Source organism: Cajanus cajan, chromosome 5, assembly GCF_000230855.2.
Source record: "Cajanus cajan strain Asha chromosome 5, NIPB_CcT2T_4, whole genome shotgun sequence".
Classification (NCBI taxonomy): domain Eukaryota; kingdom Viridiplantae; phylum Streptophyta; class Magnoliopsida; order Fabales; family Fabaceae; genus Cajanus; species Cajanus cajan.
In genome coordinates, this window is record NC_138521.1 from 47,922,432 (window position 1) to 47,935,847 (window position 13,416).

Sequence of the window (13,416 nt, forward strand, 5' to 3'; positions counted from 1 at the left end):
ATTATACTATAAGTAAACAACAAACTTAATTAATCATAGCACTAACATATCAACAAATTCCACAATCAATTCATTCCATCAATTATCTATCAAATAAGCATAGTAGACTCATAACTCACGGCCGATTGAATCGACCTGCTCTGATACCACAAGATGTGACACCCTTACTACCCCAACACATATATAAATATTACACATATATAAATATTAATCATGTAAATAAACTAAAGAATAAAATTTTCCACGTTGGTAAAAGGGTTCACATAAAACTTCATAACTGTTCTTTCTTCAATATCCAAAATAACTAGAAATAAAACTTGGAAAGTAAAATTTAAGAGTTTACAAATTGTTTTCAAAAGACAAGGTATAACTCAAAATACATATAAAAAACTATATCCTAGAATTCTCTGCCCCGATGTCACAATATCAGAGCACACCCACAATTCAACTATTAGCACCCTAGATGCCACTCAAGTCGGGTCTTCCTCACCTAAAACATCCACAAATCGTACGGTGAGAAAAGAAAATATCTATATATATAGCACATAAGAAAACACAACATATTATATCATTATAAATATTCATAAGTATTTCAACATATTTTATTTCAATCAATCATGCATCGTCTTCACGTCATAATTCTCAATCACACCATTCATCACAAATCTTGTACTTCACACTATGCCAAGGTTACGCTACCCAATTAACAATCCAAGGCCGTGCTCACCCCTGATATAACATTGTGCCAAGGTCATGTTACCCCTTACCTAGGGCCGTGCTCACCCCTAACATGTTAACCAAGGTCACGATACCCACGTAACAATCCAGAGCCGTGCTCACCCCTGATATAACACTGTGTCAAGGTCACGTTACCCCTAACCTAGGGCCGTGCTCACCCCTGACATGTTAACCAAGGTCACGATACCCATGTAACAATCTCGGGCCGTGCTCACCCCTGGTCATAGGTGTGAAGAACCACAATCACATCTCATTCACATTCCACACAACATCTCATAGTTCAATACCATACATGCATCAGATAAGTCCAAAATAATGGTTTCATACATCTCAAACAATTCACATCTAAATCATCAATTATTATCAAGTAATATAGAAATAACTGACGAGAGGTTGTCGAAGCCTCTATCAAACACAAATGTAAAATGAGTTTAAACTTGTAGCACAGTAGTGCCCCAAAGTCGTCTCTCGAGGATCAAAGGAAATTCTTTTTATTATATTAGCAGTATTAACAAAATTTTGGAAAAAAAAGGGGGGGGGGGGTTTGGAGTTTGATATAATTTTTAGAACAAGAAGTTGAATAATAAACTTAGATGATAAAAACTTCAACTTGTGGATTTTCGTTCTTTGGATTTATCCTTGGTTCAAAATCTCAATCTCAACTAATAATTAAATTCTTGCATTTAAGTTCAATTAGTTAAGCACCAACAAAACTTAAATAGATTCTTTCCAAAGTTCAAGCGAACATTATTTGAGTCCATTAGGTTAGGATCAAGCGTCCAATTTTAATCCCTATTTGGTCTCTAAGTCCAAGAATCCAACAAGCCATCCATTGGAGAACTTAATTAATCAATTCTTGGTTGTCCCAAAGTTAACCAATCAAGCGTCAATTAATTTAGGAGATTCTTCAAATGTTTAAGCAAACATGATTCGAGTTAACAAGGTTAGAATTATTCATTCACATTTAATCCCTAGTTAAACTCTAAGTCCTTGAATCGGCAAACAATTAATGAGTCAATCAATTAAGTCCATGAATATTCCTTTGTCTTTCTCAAAATTAATGTAAACAAGCGTCACATAATTCTTGGTCTTGCATTCCTTCTTAAGTCCAATGTAAGTAAGCATCACATAGGTCTTAGTTCAAGGAGTTAATGAGAACGTCTTATGTAATGAATTTAAGTGATCAATTCAAATTCAATTATATAAGCATAAACAAGATAGAAAGATAAAGATAAATTCAATTATTAAGAGTTGAGGATACACAAAATTTTCTTCAAACCTCAAAATCCATTAGAACTTATTACCACAAGCTGAATTAGAAACTTAGCTATCCATAAAATTAAAAGACATTATAACATTAAATAACAAGAAAGACTAAGAAGAAATTGAGAAGAAGAAGAAGAAAGGGAGGTAGAAGAACACCCAAGAGTAACTTATTTGAAGGTGTTTGGGACATCTTGCAATGGAGAAATGAAGGCCTATTTATAGCCTTCATACAACACATAAAAACTGTAAAATAATGGGAAAAAGTGTAGACAAAACGAAATGGGATGAGTTGTGTAGGTGGTGGGATGATTTGGTGTTGTTGGTGGGATGAGTTGGATTCCATATTCTTTTCCGCACCGATTATTGATCACCGAATTTGGCCTTCTAGATGATCGAAGTTGCCAACGGCGCCTTCTGCAAAGTTTTAGGTCTTTGTCTCAGCTTTCCAGGGCCACCAAGTTTGCTCCATTTGGATCACCACAGCCCAAGTTATGGCCTGAAAACCGAGACATGTTCATCAGCCCAAAAACAGCAAAATTTAGAATAATAATTCCCAACTATCCAATTAGGCCCAACAACACACATATCTATCTAAATCCTATAATTAGCCATGGATGGAATGTAAAATAGATAAATTAAAGGAAAAGATACATATCAAATCATGATTTATCAAATACCCCCACACTTAGCTTTTTGCACTCCTGGGCAAAATCATGAAAGCAAAGTAGAGAACAATTCCAAAGATAGAAAGAAATATAGACATCAATACACACAAGAAAACAAACAGATTTACGCAATCCTCAATGAATCCTGGGAAAAGAAAAGGAGTAGACAATATCCAACACAAAAAGAGTCAGAGAAACTAGACACTTATGGAAATTATCCAAGCATTTCAAGGCATGGCAAGATAATTAATCAGCTCAAGAGGTGAATCAAAAGCAATAGAACCTCACAAGATGCACTATATTACTGTATCTCTCAAATGTCCAGGCAACTGTATACTCTCAAAGCACTCATGAAAAACAAGCAACAGATAGATTTGGCAAGCCTCTAAAATCAATGCCCAATAAACATGCACAAAAGGATCATAAGGTCTTTTCAGGGTTGTAATAAGGACAAGGTGGGATAAAATTTAGGATAAGTAGCTATAAACCAGAGGAACTATAGGAGCAATGGGGAATAAGTATGAAATAAGCATAAGAGCAAACCCAAAAATTGCTAATACACCTCCAACACCAATTATTTTCCTTTTCCTCAAACAAATTTTTTTTTTTTTTTTTTGTTTTGTTTTGTTTTGTTTTGTTTTTTTTTTTTTTTTTTTTCACACATCATGAAACACTAAGACATATACAACAGGAAGAATTAACTAGCCAAAATTTAATAACCAATGATACATCCCTTACTTATTCAAGAATTTATTCCCAAAACTATTCCAAAGCTCCAAAATTCCCTAAGGTTAAGGTGATCTTGGTTTTTCACTTAAGGCTTGTAATGAGCTTCAAACAAAGAAGGGTAAATAGGCTTAGCAGGGGTTATCAAAGGAGTTAATTCAAGGTAGGCTTATTTGGCTAGAGGCTTATAGGAACAAAAATGCCTTAATCATATCCATACATGCATGTGAATCAAGAAGTATCAAATAGAGTCAAGACAAGGCAACTGTGCAAGTAATCAAGAGGCATATCACACAAGAAAGAATAGAGAATGGCTTAATTCCTCACACAGGGTATATCTGTCACCTTCAATTCAACCTCTCAAACCTCATAATCAACTTTACAAGCATAGAAAGACAGGGATTTCAATCCATGTAACATCAAGTAACTCATATCTTAGAGTGAAGCAAGTGCCTAAAAACTATCAAAACCCAGAAATCAAAGAGAAACATGCAAAACTTTACATAACAACCAAACATAAAACCCAAAATAACAAAAACATATAACGAATAATCCCCCCCACACTTAAATCTCACATTGTCCTCAATGTTATGCAATGTAAATTATGACAAGTGAAATAAAAGGAGAGGATAAAGAAACTCCCTCATTTATGGAGGTTGGAATGGATCATGCAAGCTGAGTTCCTCAACAGTTTGCTCTTGGTATCCTTCACTTGTATGAAAAATTTTTAGTCTGTGGCCATTGACCTTAAATTTATTTTGTGATAATTCACTCTTGATCTCTACTGCTCCATGAGGGAACACATCAGTAACTACAAAAGGTCCTATCCATCTGGAACGAAGCTTTCCGGGCATCAGCTTGAGGCGAGAATTGTAAAGAAGAACTTTTTGTCCAACAGAGAATTCCTTTCTTGATATCATTTTGTCATGGATAATTTTGGTCTTCTCTTTGTACATTTTTGAGTTCTCATAAGCCTCTAAGCGAATCTCTTCAAGTTCTTGTAATTGCAACTTTCTTTCCATGCCAGCTTTGTCATAAGCTAAGTTGCATTGTTTTACTGCCCAATATGACTTATGCTCAATTTCCACTGGAAGGTGACATGCTTTACCAAAGACCAATCGAAAAGGTGACATCCCAATTGGTGTTTTGTATGCAGTTCTATAAGCCCACAGAGCATCTTCAAGTCTCTTGCTCCAATCCTTTCTGTTTGGTTGGACTGTTTTCTCCAAAATTTGTTTTATCTCTCGATTTGACACCTCAGCTTGTCCATTTGATTGAGGATGATACGGTGTAGCAGTTTTATGTACAACACCATATTTTCTCAAGAGGCTTTCCAAATTGCGGTTGCAAAAATGCGTCCCTTGATCACTGATGATGGCTCTTGGAATGCCAAATCTGCAGAAAATGTTAGACCTAACAAAATCCACAACAACTTTTGAATCATCAGTTCGAGTGGCTTTAGCTTCCACCCACTTGGATACATAATCAACAGCAAGTAAAATGTAAACAAAACCAAAGGATGTGGGAAATGGACCCATGAAGTCTATACCCCAAACATCAAAAATTTCACAAAATAACATAGGTTGTTGGGGCATCTCATTCCTTCGAGTTATATTACCAGTCCTTTGACATTGTTCACAAGTTTTACAAAATTGATATGCATCATGGAAAATAGTAGGCCAATAAAATCCTGATTCCAAAATTTTCCTAGCTGTTCGTTGGGGACCAAAATGACCACCACATGCATGATTATGACAAAAGCTAAGAATAGAGTGAATTTCATGATCAGGTATGCATCTCCTAATTATTTGGTCACTACCATATTTCCAAAGATAAGGATCATCCCATACAAAATATTTTGCATCACTCTTTAATTTAGCAATGTAAGATTTAGATGCTTTTTTAGGCAGAACATTAGCAACAAGAAAGTTTACCAAATCGGCGAACCATGGAATGATTGTCTGAACTTTCAACAATTGCTCATCAGGAAAAGTATCATGTATGGGTATCGGATCAAGTGGTTGTTCAATTCTGCTCAAGTGATCAGCAACCAAGTTTTTAGCTCCACTTTTATCTCTTATTTCCAAATCAAATTCTTGGAGTAAAAGCATCCACCGTAGTAACCTAGGTTTTGCATCTGGTTTTTTTAGTAGGAACTTCAAAGCAGCATGATCAGAGAACACTATCACCTTGGAACCTAGCAAATAAGATCGAAATTTGTCTAATGCAAAAACAATAGCCAAAAGTTCCTTTTCTGTGGTAGTGTAATTGGCTTGTGCAGCATCCAAAGTTCTAGAAGCATAATATATGACATGAGGTGCCTTGCCCATTCTTTGGGCCAAAACTGCTCCCAGAGCATAGTTGGATGCATCACACATCAGTTCAAAAGGGAGTGTCCAGTATGGTGGTTGTATTATAGGCGTGCTTGTCAAAGCTTTCTTCAGTGTATGGAATGCCTCCTTGCACTTTTGGTCAAAATTGAATTCAACATCCTTTTGTAGCAAGCGAGACAGTGGCAATGCTATCTTGCTGAAGTCTTTGATAAAGCGCCTATAAAATCCTGCATGACCAAGAAAGGAACGCACTTCCCGCACGCATGCGGGGTAAGATAAACTAGAAATAACTTCTACTTTAGCAGGATCTACCTCAATACCTCTTTCAGAAATGACATGACCTAGAACTATGCCTTGTTTTACCATGAAATGACATTTTTCAAAATTCAAGACAAGATTAGAGTCAATGCATTTGTGTAGCACCTTGGATAAATTATCTAGACATGTTTTAAAACAAGACCCATAGACAGTGAAATCATCCATAAAAACTTCCATACAATCTTCTAGAAATTCCGAGAAAATACTTACCATACATCTCTGAAAAGTACCAGGAGCATTGCATAGGCCGAATGGCATCCTTCTGTATGCAAAAGTTCCAAAAGGACAAGTGAATGTGGTCTTATGTTGGTCTTCAGGTGCTATGTGGATTTGGAAGTATCCTGAGTATCCATCCAAGAAGCAGTAATGGGATTTCCCAGCCAATCGTTCAAGCATTTGATCAATGAATGGCAACGGAAAGTGATCTTTTCTTGTGGCTTGGTTCAATTTTCTATAGTCAATGCAAACTCTCCAACTATTTTGCACTCTCGTTGGAATTAGTTCATTGTCTTTGTTTGCTACTACAGTCACTCCAGATTTTTTTGGAACAACTTGAACAGGACTTACCCATTTGCTATCAGAGATAGGATATATGATACCTGCTTGGAGCAACTTAGATATCTCTTTCTTTACTACTTCCAAAATTTGAGGATTAAGTCTCCTTTGAGGTTGCCTTACTGGTTTAGCATCTTCTTCAAGGAGAATCCTATGCATACAGGTAGAAGGACTGATTCCAGGGAGATCTGCAAGTGTCCACCCTATTTCCTTTTTGTTGTCCTTCAAAACTTGTAACAACATCCTTTCTTGTTCAGCATCTAAGTCTTTTGCAACAATGACCGGAAGTTTACAACCTTCTTCAAGGTAAGCATACTTCAAATGATCAGGAAGCGGTTTTAGCTCTAATGCTGGTGGTTGCACAATGGAGGGCAACATTCTGTTTGTTGTTATCAATTCTGCAGCTAAAATTTCTGCATATTTTTCTTTTTTATATTCCTCAGCAAAATTGTTAGTGCTTAAAAATTCTTCTATTTCAGTACAAGCAGCACATTCTGATTTATTGTTTATGCATGAATGACAATTTATGGTATCATCAAGATCATGTATGTCAGGAAATTCAATGCATAAATGGTCATGTGCATAACAATCAACCAAGTCATCCAACAAATCAATGTGAAATACAGAGTGTTCTTCCCTAGGGTGTTTCATGGCATCTAGAATGTTGAACTTGACTATATTATCACCAAACTCTAAGGAAAGAGTTCCAGCATGCACATCTATTTTTGTTTTTGCAGTTTTAAGAAAAGGTCTACCTAAAATGATTGGTACCTTAGTTGTAGTTTCACCCTCCATCTCTAGGATATAAAAGTCAGCAGGAAAAATTAGTTCTCCTACTCTAACTAAGACATCTTCAATTAATCCTGAAGGGTAAGTACTACTTCTATTTGCAAGTTGAATCACCACACCAGTTGGAATTAAAGGACCAAGCCCCAAAGATTTAAAGATAGACATAGGCATGACATTGATAGATGCACCTAAGTCTAACATGGCATTTTCAAATATGCAATTACCTATTGTACAAGGGATAGTGAACGTACCTGGATCCTTGCATTTCTGAGGCATTGGTTGAATGATAGCAGAAACATTCTCTCCCAGACTTATTTTTTCATTCCCTTTCAGCCTTCTTTTATGGGTGCACATTTCCTTCAAGAATTTGGCATATCTAGGGATTTGTTTGATTGCATCTAGCAGAGGAATGTTTACTTCTACCTTTCTGAAAGTCTCAAGCAATTCTTTATCTTTTTCAGCTTCAGCTTTCCTAGTTTGTAAAACTCTTTGTGGAAAGGGTAGTGGAATGCTTGGCTCTTCATCCTTTGACTGGAAAGATTGCTTCTCCTTGTTTTCAGATTTCTCAGATGCAGTGGCAGGTGTCACATCATTTTTAACTTCCACAGTCTTTCCAGATCTAAGTGTGATGGCACTAACATTTCCTGTAGGATTAGGAATAGTTTGAGAAGGCAACTTACTTGATCCTTGTGCTTGAAGTTGGCTTATGGAAGATGCCATTTGTCCTACTTGCTTTTCCAAGTTTTGAATGCTAGCATCAGTTCTTTGTTGGAATTGCAAGTTTTGCATAGCCATTTGTTTTACAAGGTCCTCCAAGGAAGGGTTATTTTGTTGTTGTTGTGGTTGTTGCATTGACTGCCTTGGAGCTTGTTGGAAAGGTTGCCTATTTGGAAATGGTTGTTGTTGTGATGTGTTGTTGTTGCTCCATCTGAAACCAGGATGATCATTGTATCTGGGATTGAAGTTATTTCTGGCTTGGTCATTTCTTGGTTGTGAGGAATTTGGGAAGTTATTTACAGCAGCTACTTCTTCAGGATTATCTTCTTGTAGCTGAGGGCATGCATCAGTTGGATGAGAGGGACAAGCACAAATGCCATAGAGTTTAGCAGGCGCTTGTTTCATCATGGCCAATCCTTGCACCAAAGAGGTCAATTCATCTAATCTATTCTCTAGTCTTTGATGTTCAGTACTAGATAATTGTACCTCATTTACTGACCTTGAACTAGTTCCTCTTGTTGCACCAAATTGTTGTGTGTTGGCTGCCATATTTGCAATCAAGTCTTTGGCAGCAGCAGGAGTTTTATCCATTAGAGCACCACCACTAGCAGCATCGATCATGCTTCTATCCATTGGTAGGAGACCTTCATAAAAGTATTGAATTAGAAGTTGCTCACTGATTTGATGTTGTGGACAACTTGCACATAGCCTCTTGAATCTCTCCCAATAGTCATGTAGTGTTTCATCATTCATTTGCTTGATGCCACATATGCTCTTTCTTATGGCTGCAGTTCTAGAAGCAGGAAAGTATTTTTCTAGAAACAGTCTCTTCATTTCATCCCATGTGACTCTTTTAGGAGGGAGATAATACAACCACTCCTTGGCTGCATCAACTAGTGAAAACTGGAATGCTTTCAACTTTATGCTTTCTTCATTGCTACCAGCGGGTTTCATGGTTGAACATACAACATGAAACTCTTTCAAGTGCTTGTGGGGATCTTCACCTAAAAGTCCATGAAATTTGGGTAACAAATGAACTAAACTTGATTTTAGTTCACAGTCATCCTCATCAGTAGAAAATTGAATGCATAAAGGTGGATTTGAAACATCAGGTGCAGCCAATTGTTTTAGTGTCCTATTATCAGCCATGTTATTGTTTTGATTATTAGAAGTATTTCTAAAAAGTCTTCTTCTAGTTATCCTTAGTGTTCTTTCAATTTCAGGATCCAAATCAAGTAAAGGACTAGTAGAAGATCTTGTCATACACTATACAAAAATACAAAGAGAAAATGAAAATAAAATAAAATGAAAGATATCTAATATAACAAAATGACACCTTTAATCCCCGGCAACGGCGCCAATTTGACGAGAGGTTGTCGAAGCCTCTATCAAACACAAATGTAAAATGAGTTTAAACTTGTAGCACAGTAGTGCCCCAAAGTCGTCTCTCGAGGATCAAAGGAAATTCTTTTTATTATATTAGCAGTATTAACAAAATTTTGGAAAAAAAAGGGGGGGGGGGGTTTGGAGTTTGATATAATTTTTAGAACAAGAAGTTGAATAATAAACTTAGATGATAAAAACTTCAACTTGTGGATTTTCGTTCTTTGGATTTATCCTTGGTTCAAAATCTCAATCTCAACTAATAATTAAATTCTTGCATTTAAGTTCAATTAATTAAGCACCAACAAAACTTAAATAGATTCTTTCCAAAGTTCAAGCGAACATTATTTGAGTCCATTAGGTTAGGATCAAGCGTCCAATTTTAATCCCTATTTGGTCTCTAAGTCCAAGAATCCAACAAGCCATCCATTGGAGAACTTAATTAATCAATTCTTGGTTGTCCCAAAGTTAACCAATCAAGCGTCAATTAATTTAGGAGATTCTTCAAATGTTTAAGCAAACATGATTCGAGTTAACAAGGTTAGAATTATTCATTCACATTTAATCCCTAGTTAAACTCTAAGTCCTTGAATCGGCAAACAATTAATGAGTCAATCAATTAAGTCCATGAATATTCCTTTGTCTTTCTCAAAATTAATGTAAACAAGCGTCACATAATTCTTGGTCTTGCATTCCTTCTTAAGTCCAATGTAAGTAAGCATCACATAGGTCTTAGTTCAAGGAGTTAATGAGAACGTCTTATGTAATGAATTTAAGTGATCAATTCAAATTCAATTATATAAGCATAAACAAGATAGAAAGATAAAGATAAATTCAATTATTAAGAGTTGAGGATACACAAAATTTTCTTCAAACCTCAAAATCCATTAGAACTTATTACCACAAGCTGAATTAGAAACTTAGCTATCCATAAAATTAAAAGACATTATAACATTAAATAACAAGAAAGACTAAGAAGAAATTGAGAAGAAGAAGAAGAAAGGGAGGTAGAAGAACACCCAAGAGTAACTTATTTGAAGGTGTTTGGGACATCTTGCAATGGAGAAATGAAGGCCTATTTATAGCCTTCATACAACACATAAAAACTGTAAAATAATGGGAAAAAGTGTAGACAAAACGAAATGGGATGAGTTGTGTAGGTGGTGGGATGATTTGGTGTTGTTGGTGGGATGAGTTGGATTCCATATTCTTTTCCGCACCGATTATTGATCACCGAATTTGGCCTTCTAGATGATCGAAGTTGCCAACGGCGCCTTCTGCAAAGTTTTAGGTCTTTGTCTCAGCTTTCCAGGGCCACCAAGTTTGCTCCATTTGGATCACCACAGCCCAAGTTATGGCCTGAAAACCGAGACATGTTCATCAGCCCAAAAACAGCAAAATTTAGAATAATAATTCCCAACTATCCAATTAGGCCCAACAACACACATATCTATCTAAATCCTATAATTAGCCATGGATGGAATGTAAAATAGCTAAATTAAAGGAAAAGATACATATCAAATCATGATTTATCAATAACATTCATAAATTAATATAATAATCAATGGACTTATCAATTTAATAAAATCTTAACATAAATAGTAAAACCCCAATTGTTCCAAAACGTAGCTCACAGACACTTTTCTACAGTTTCGTTCTCTCTCTTAGATCATCATTCTTACAAATTAAATATGTATTTCTAATCCTCAACACATACAGAATCTAATGGTATCATTAATTCCTTAAACATAAATAATCTAATTTTTCCAAAACCTAACTTATAGGCACTTTTCTATAATTTTGTTCTCTCTCCTAGAGCATCATTTTTACAAATAAATCATATATTCATAGTCCTAAATACATTCAGAATCACATAAGATCAATAATTCTCCAAACAGAAATAATTATAAAATTACTCATAATCCTAAGGGCTCTTCCTCTACCCAATTCCCTCATGTAACTCTACATATAAATAATCCCCTTTCCCCGGTACCTGGATATGTAGAAGCTGAATTTGTACAAGATCTGGTTGGTCTCCCTCGCTGGATTCCCCTCGGTCTGAAGCAGAAAGTAAAGGGAAAAGAAGAGAGAGCAGAAGAAAAGAAATCAGAAAATGAGAGGTGTGCTTTTTGGGAGTGGCAGAGAGCTCAATAGGCATACAGCTTTGCCGGAACGGCCCGTTTTGGACCCTTTAATTATGGGTAAAAATCACGCCCAGAACGGCCCGTTCTTAAACCAGAATGACTCGTTCTGGTGTGCATTAATTACTCACAACTGCCATAGCCCGTTCCAAGCCCGTTCCCACTTAGAGTTAAAGGCAGTTTTTAATAGTCCAGAATGGCCCGTTCCAACTTGAGAACGGCCCGTTCTGGGTTACGAACTCGCATATATTTTGGTAGTTTGGAACGACCCGTTCCAATTCCGGAATAGCCCGTTCCAAGCTACTAAATCACTCCTATACATTTATAAAATTTACCAAAATACCCTCAATTTAATAAAATAAAAATGAAATAAAACTAGGGTGTTACAATTCTCCCTTCCTTTTAAAAATTTCATCCTCAAAATTACCAGAAGCAAATAAAAATGGATATGACACTTTCATCTTCTCTTCTAGCTCCCAAATAGCACTTTCAGGTGTAGCTCCTCCCCAAATAACTTTCACCAAAGGAATTTCCTTACCTCTAAGTTGCTTCATCATTCGATCCTCAACTCTCACCAGGGTAGCTTCCACAGTTAGGTTCTCCTTAACCTCAAGATGATCCTACTCAATCACATGCGAAAGATCATGAATGTATTTCTGAAGTTGGGAAATGTGGAAAACATCATGGAGATTTGACAGATTAGGAGGCAATGCAATTTGGTAGGCAACACTACCGAGTCTTTTTAGAATTTGGAAAGGACCAATAAATCGAGGAGTAAGTTTTCTAGATTTCAATGCCTTGCCAACCCCAGTCCAAGGAGTGACTTTCAAGAAAACATGGTCACCTTCTTGAAATTCTAAGTCTTTCCTTCTCCTATCAGCATAACTTTTCTGCCTACTCTAAGCTGTCCACATCCTCTCTTGTATTAATCTAACCTTATCAGTGGTTTGTTGCACAATCTCAGGTCCTAAGATAACATTATCACCAGGCTCGCACCAACACAAAGGGGTCCTACATCTCCTACCATACAAGGCTTCATAAGGTGCCATACCTATACTAGAGTGGTAACTATTATTATAGGTAAACTCTATCAAAGGTAAAAGACTATCCCAACTACCCCCTTGGTCCAACACACAGGCTCTAAGCAAATCCTCTAAAGATTGAATAGTCCTCTCAGTCTGACCATCAGTTTGAGGGTGGTAAGCTGAACTAAGTCTAAGTTGGGTCCCCAAAGCTCGTTGTAGGCTCTCCCAAAACCTAGAGGTGAATCTAGGGTCTCTGTCTGAAACTATGCTAGATGGTATCCCATACAATCTCACAATCTCATCAATATACAGTCCAGCCAATCTCTCTAGAGAATACCTAATGTTAATAGGTAAGAAATGTGCACTCTTAGTCAACCTATCAACTATAACCCAAATGGAATCATGCCCTCTCCTAGTCCTAGGCAAAGCAACTACAAAATCCATAGAAATGCTATCCCACTTCCACTCGGGTATACTCAAAGGCTGAAGTAGTCCTGAAGGTTTCTAATGTTCTATCTTAGCCTTCTAACACACTAAACAGACACTCACAAATTCAACTATATCTTTCTTCATCCTAGGCCACCAAAATATCTTTCTAAGGTCTTGATACATCTTAGTTGCCCCTAGGTGAAAACTAAGCTTGCTCCTATGACTTTCCTCTAGGATCAAACGTCTAAGTGTAGGGTCACTAGGCACGCACACTCGGTCTTTAAATTTTAACACTCCATCTACACCCAAGGTAAATTCTCCTCCAATACCT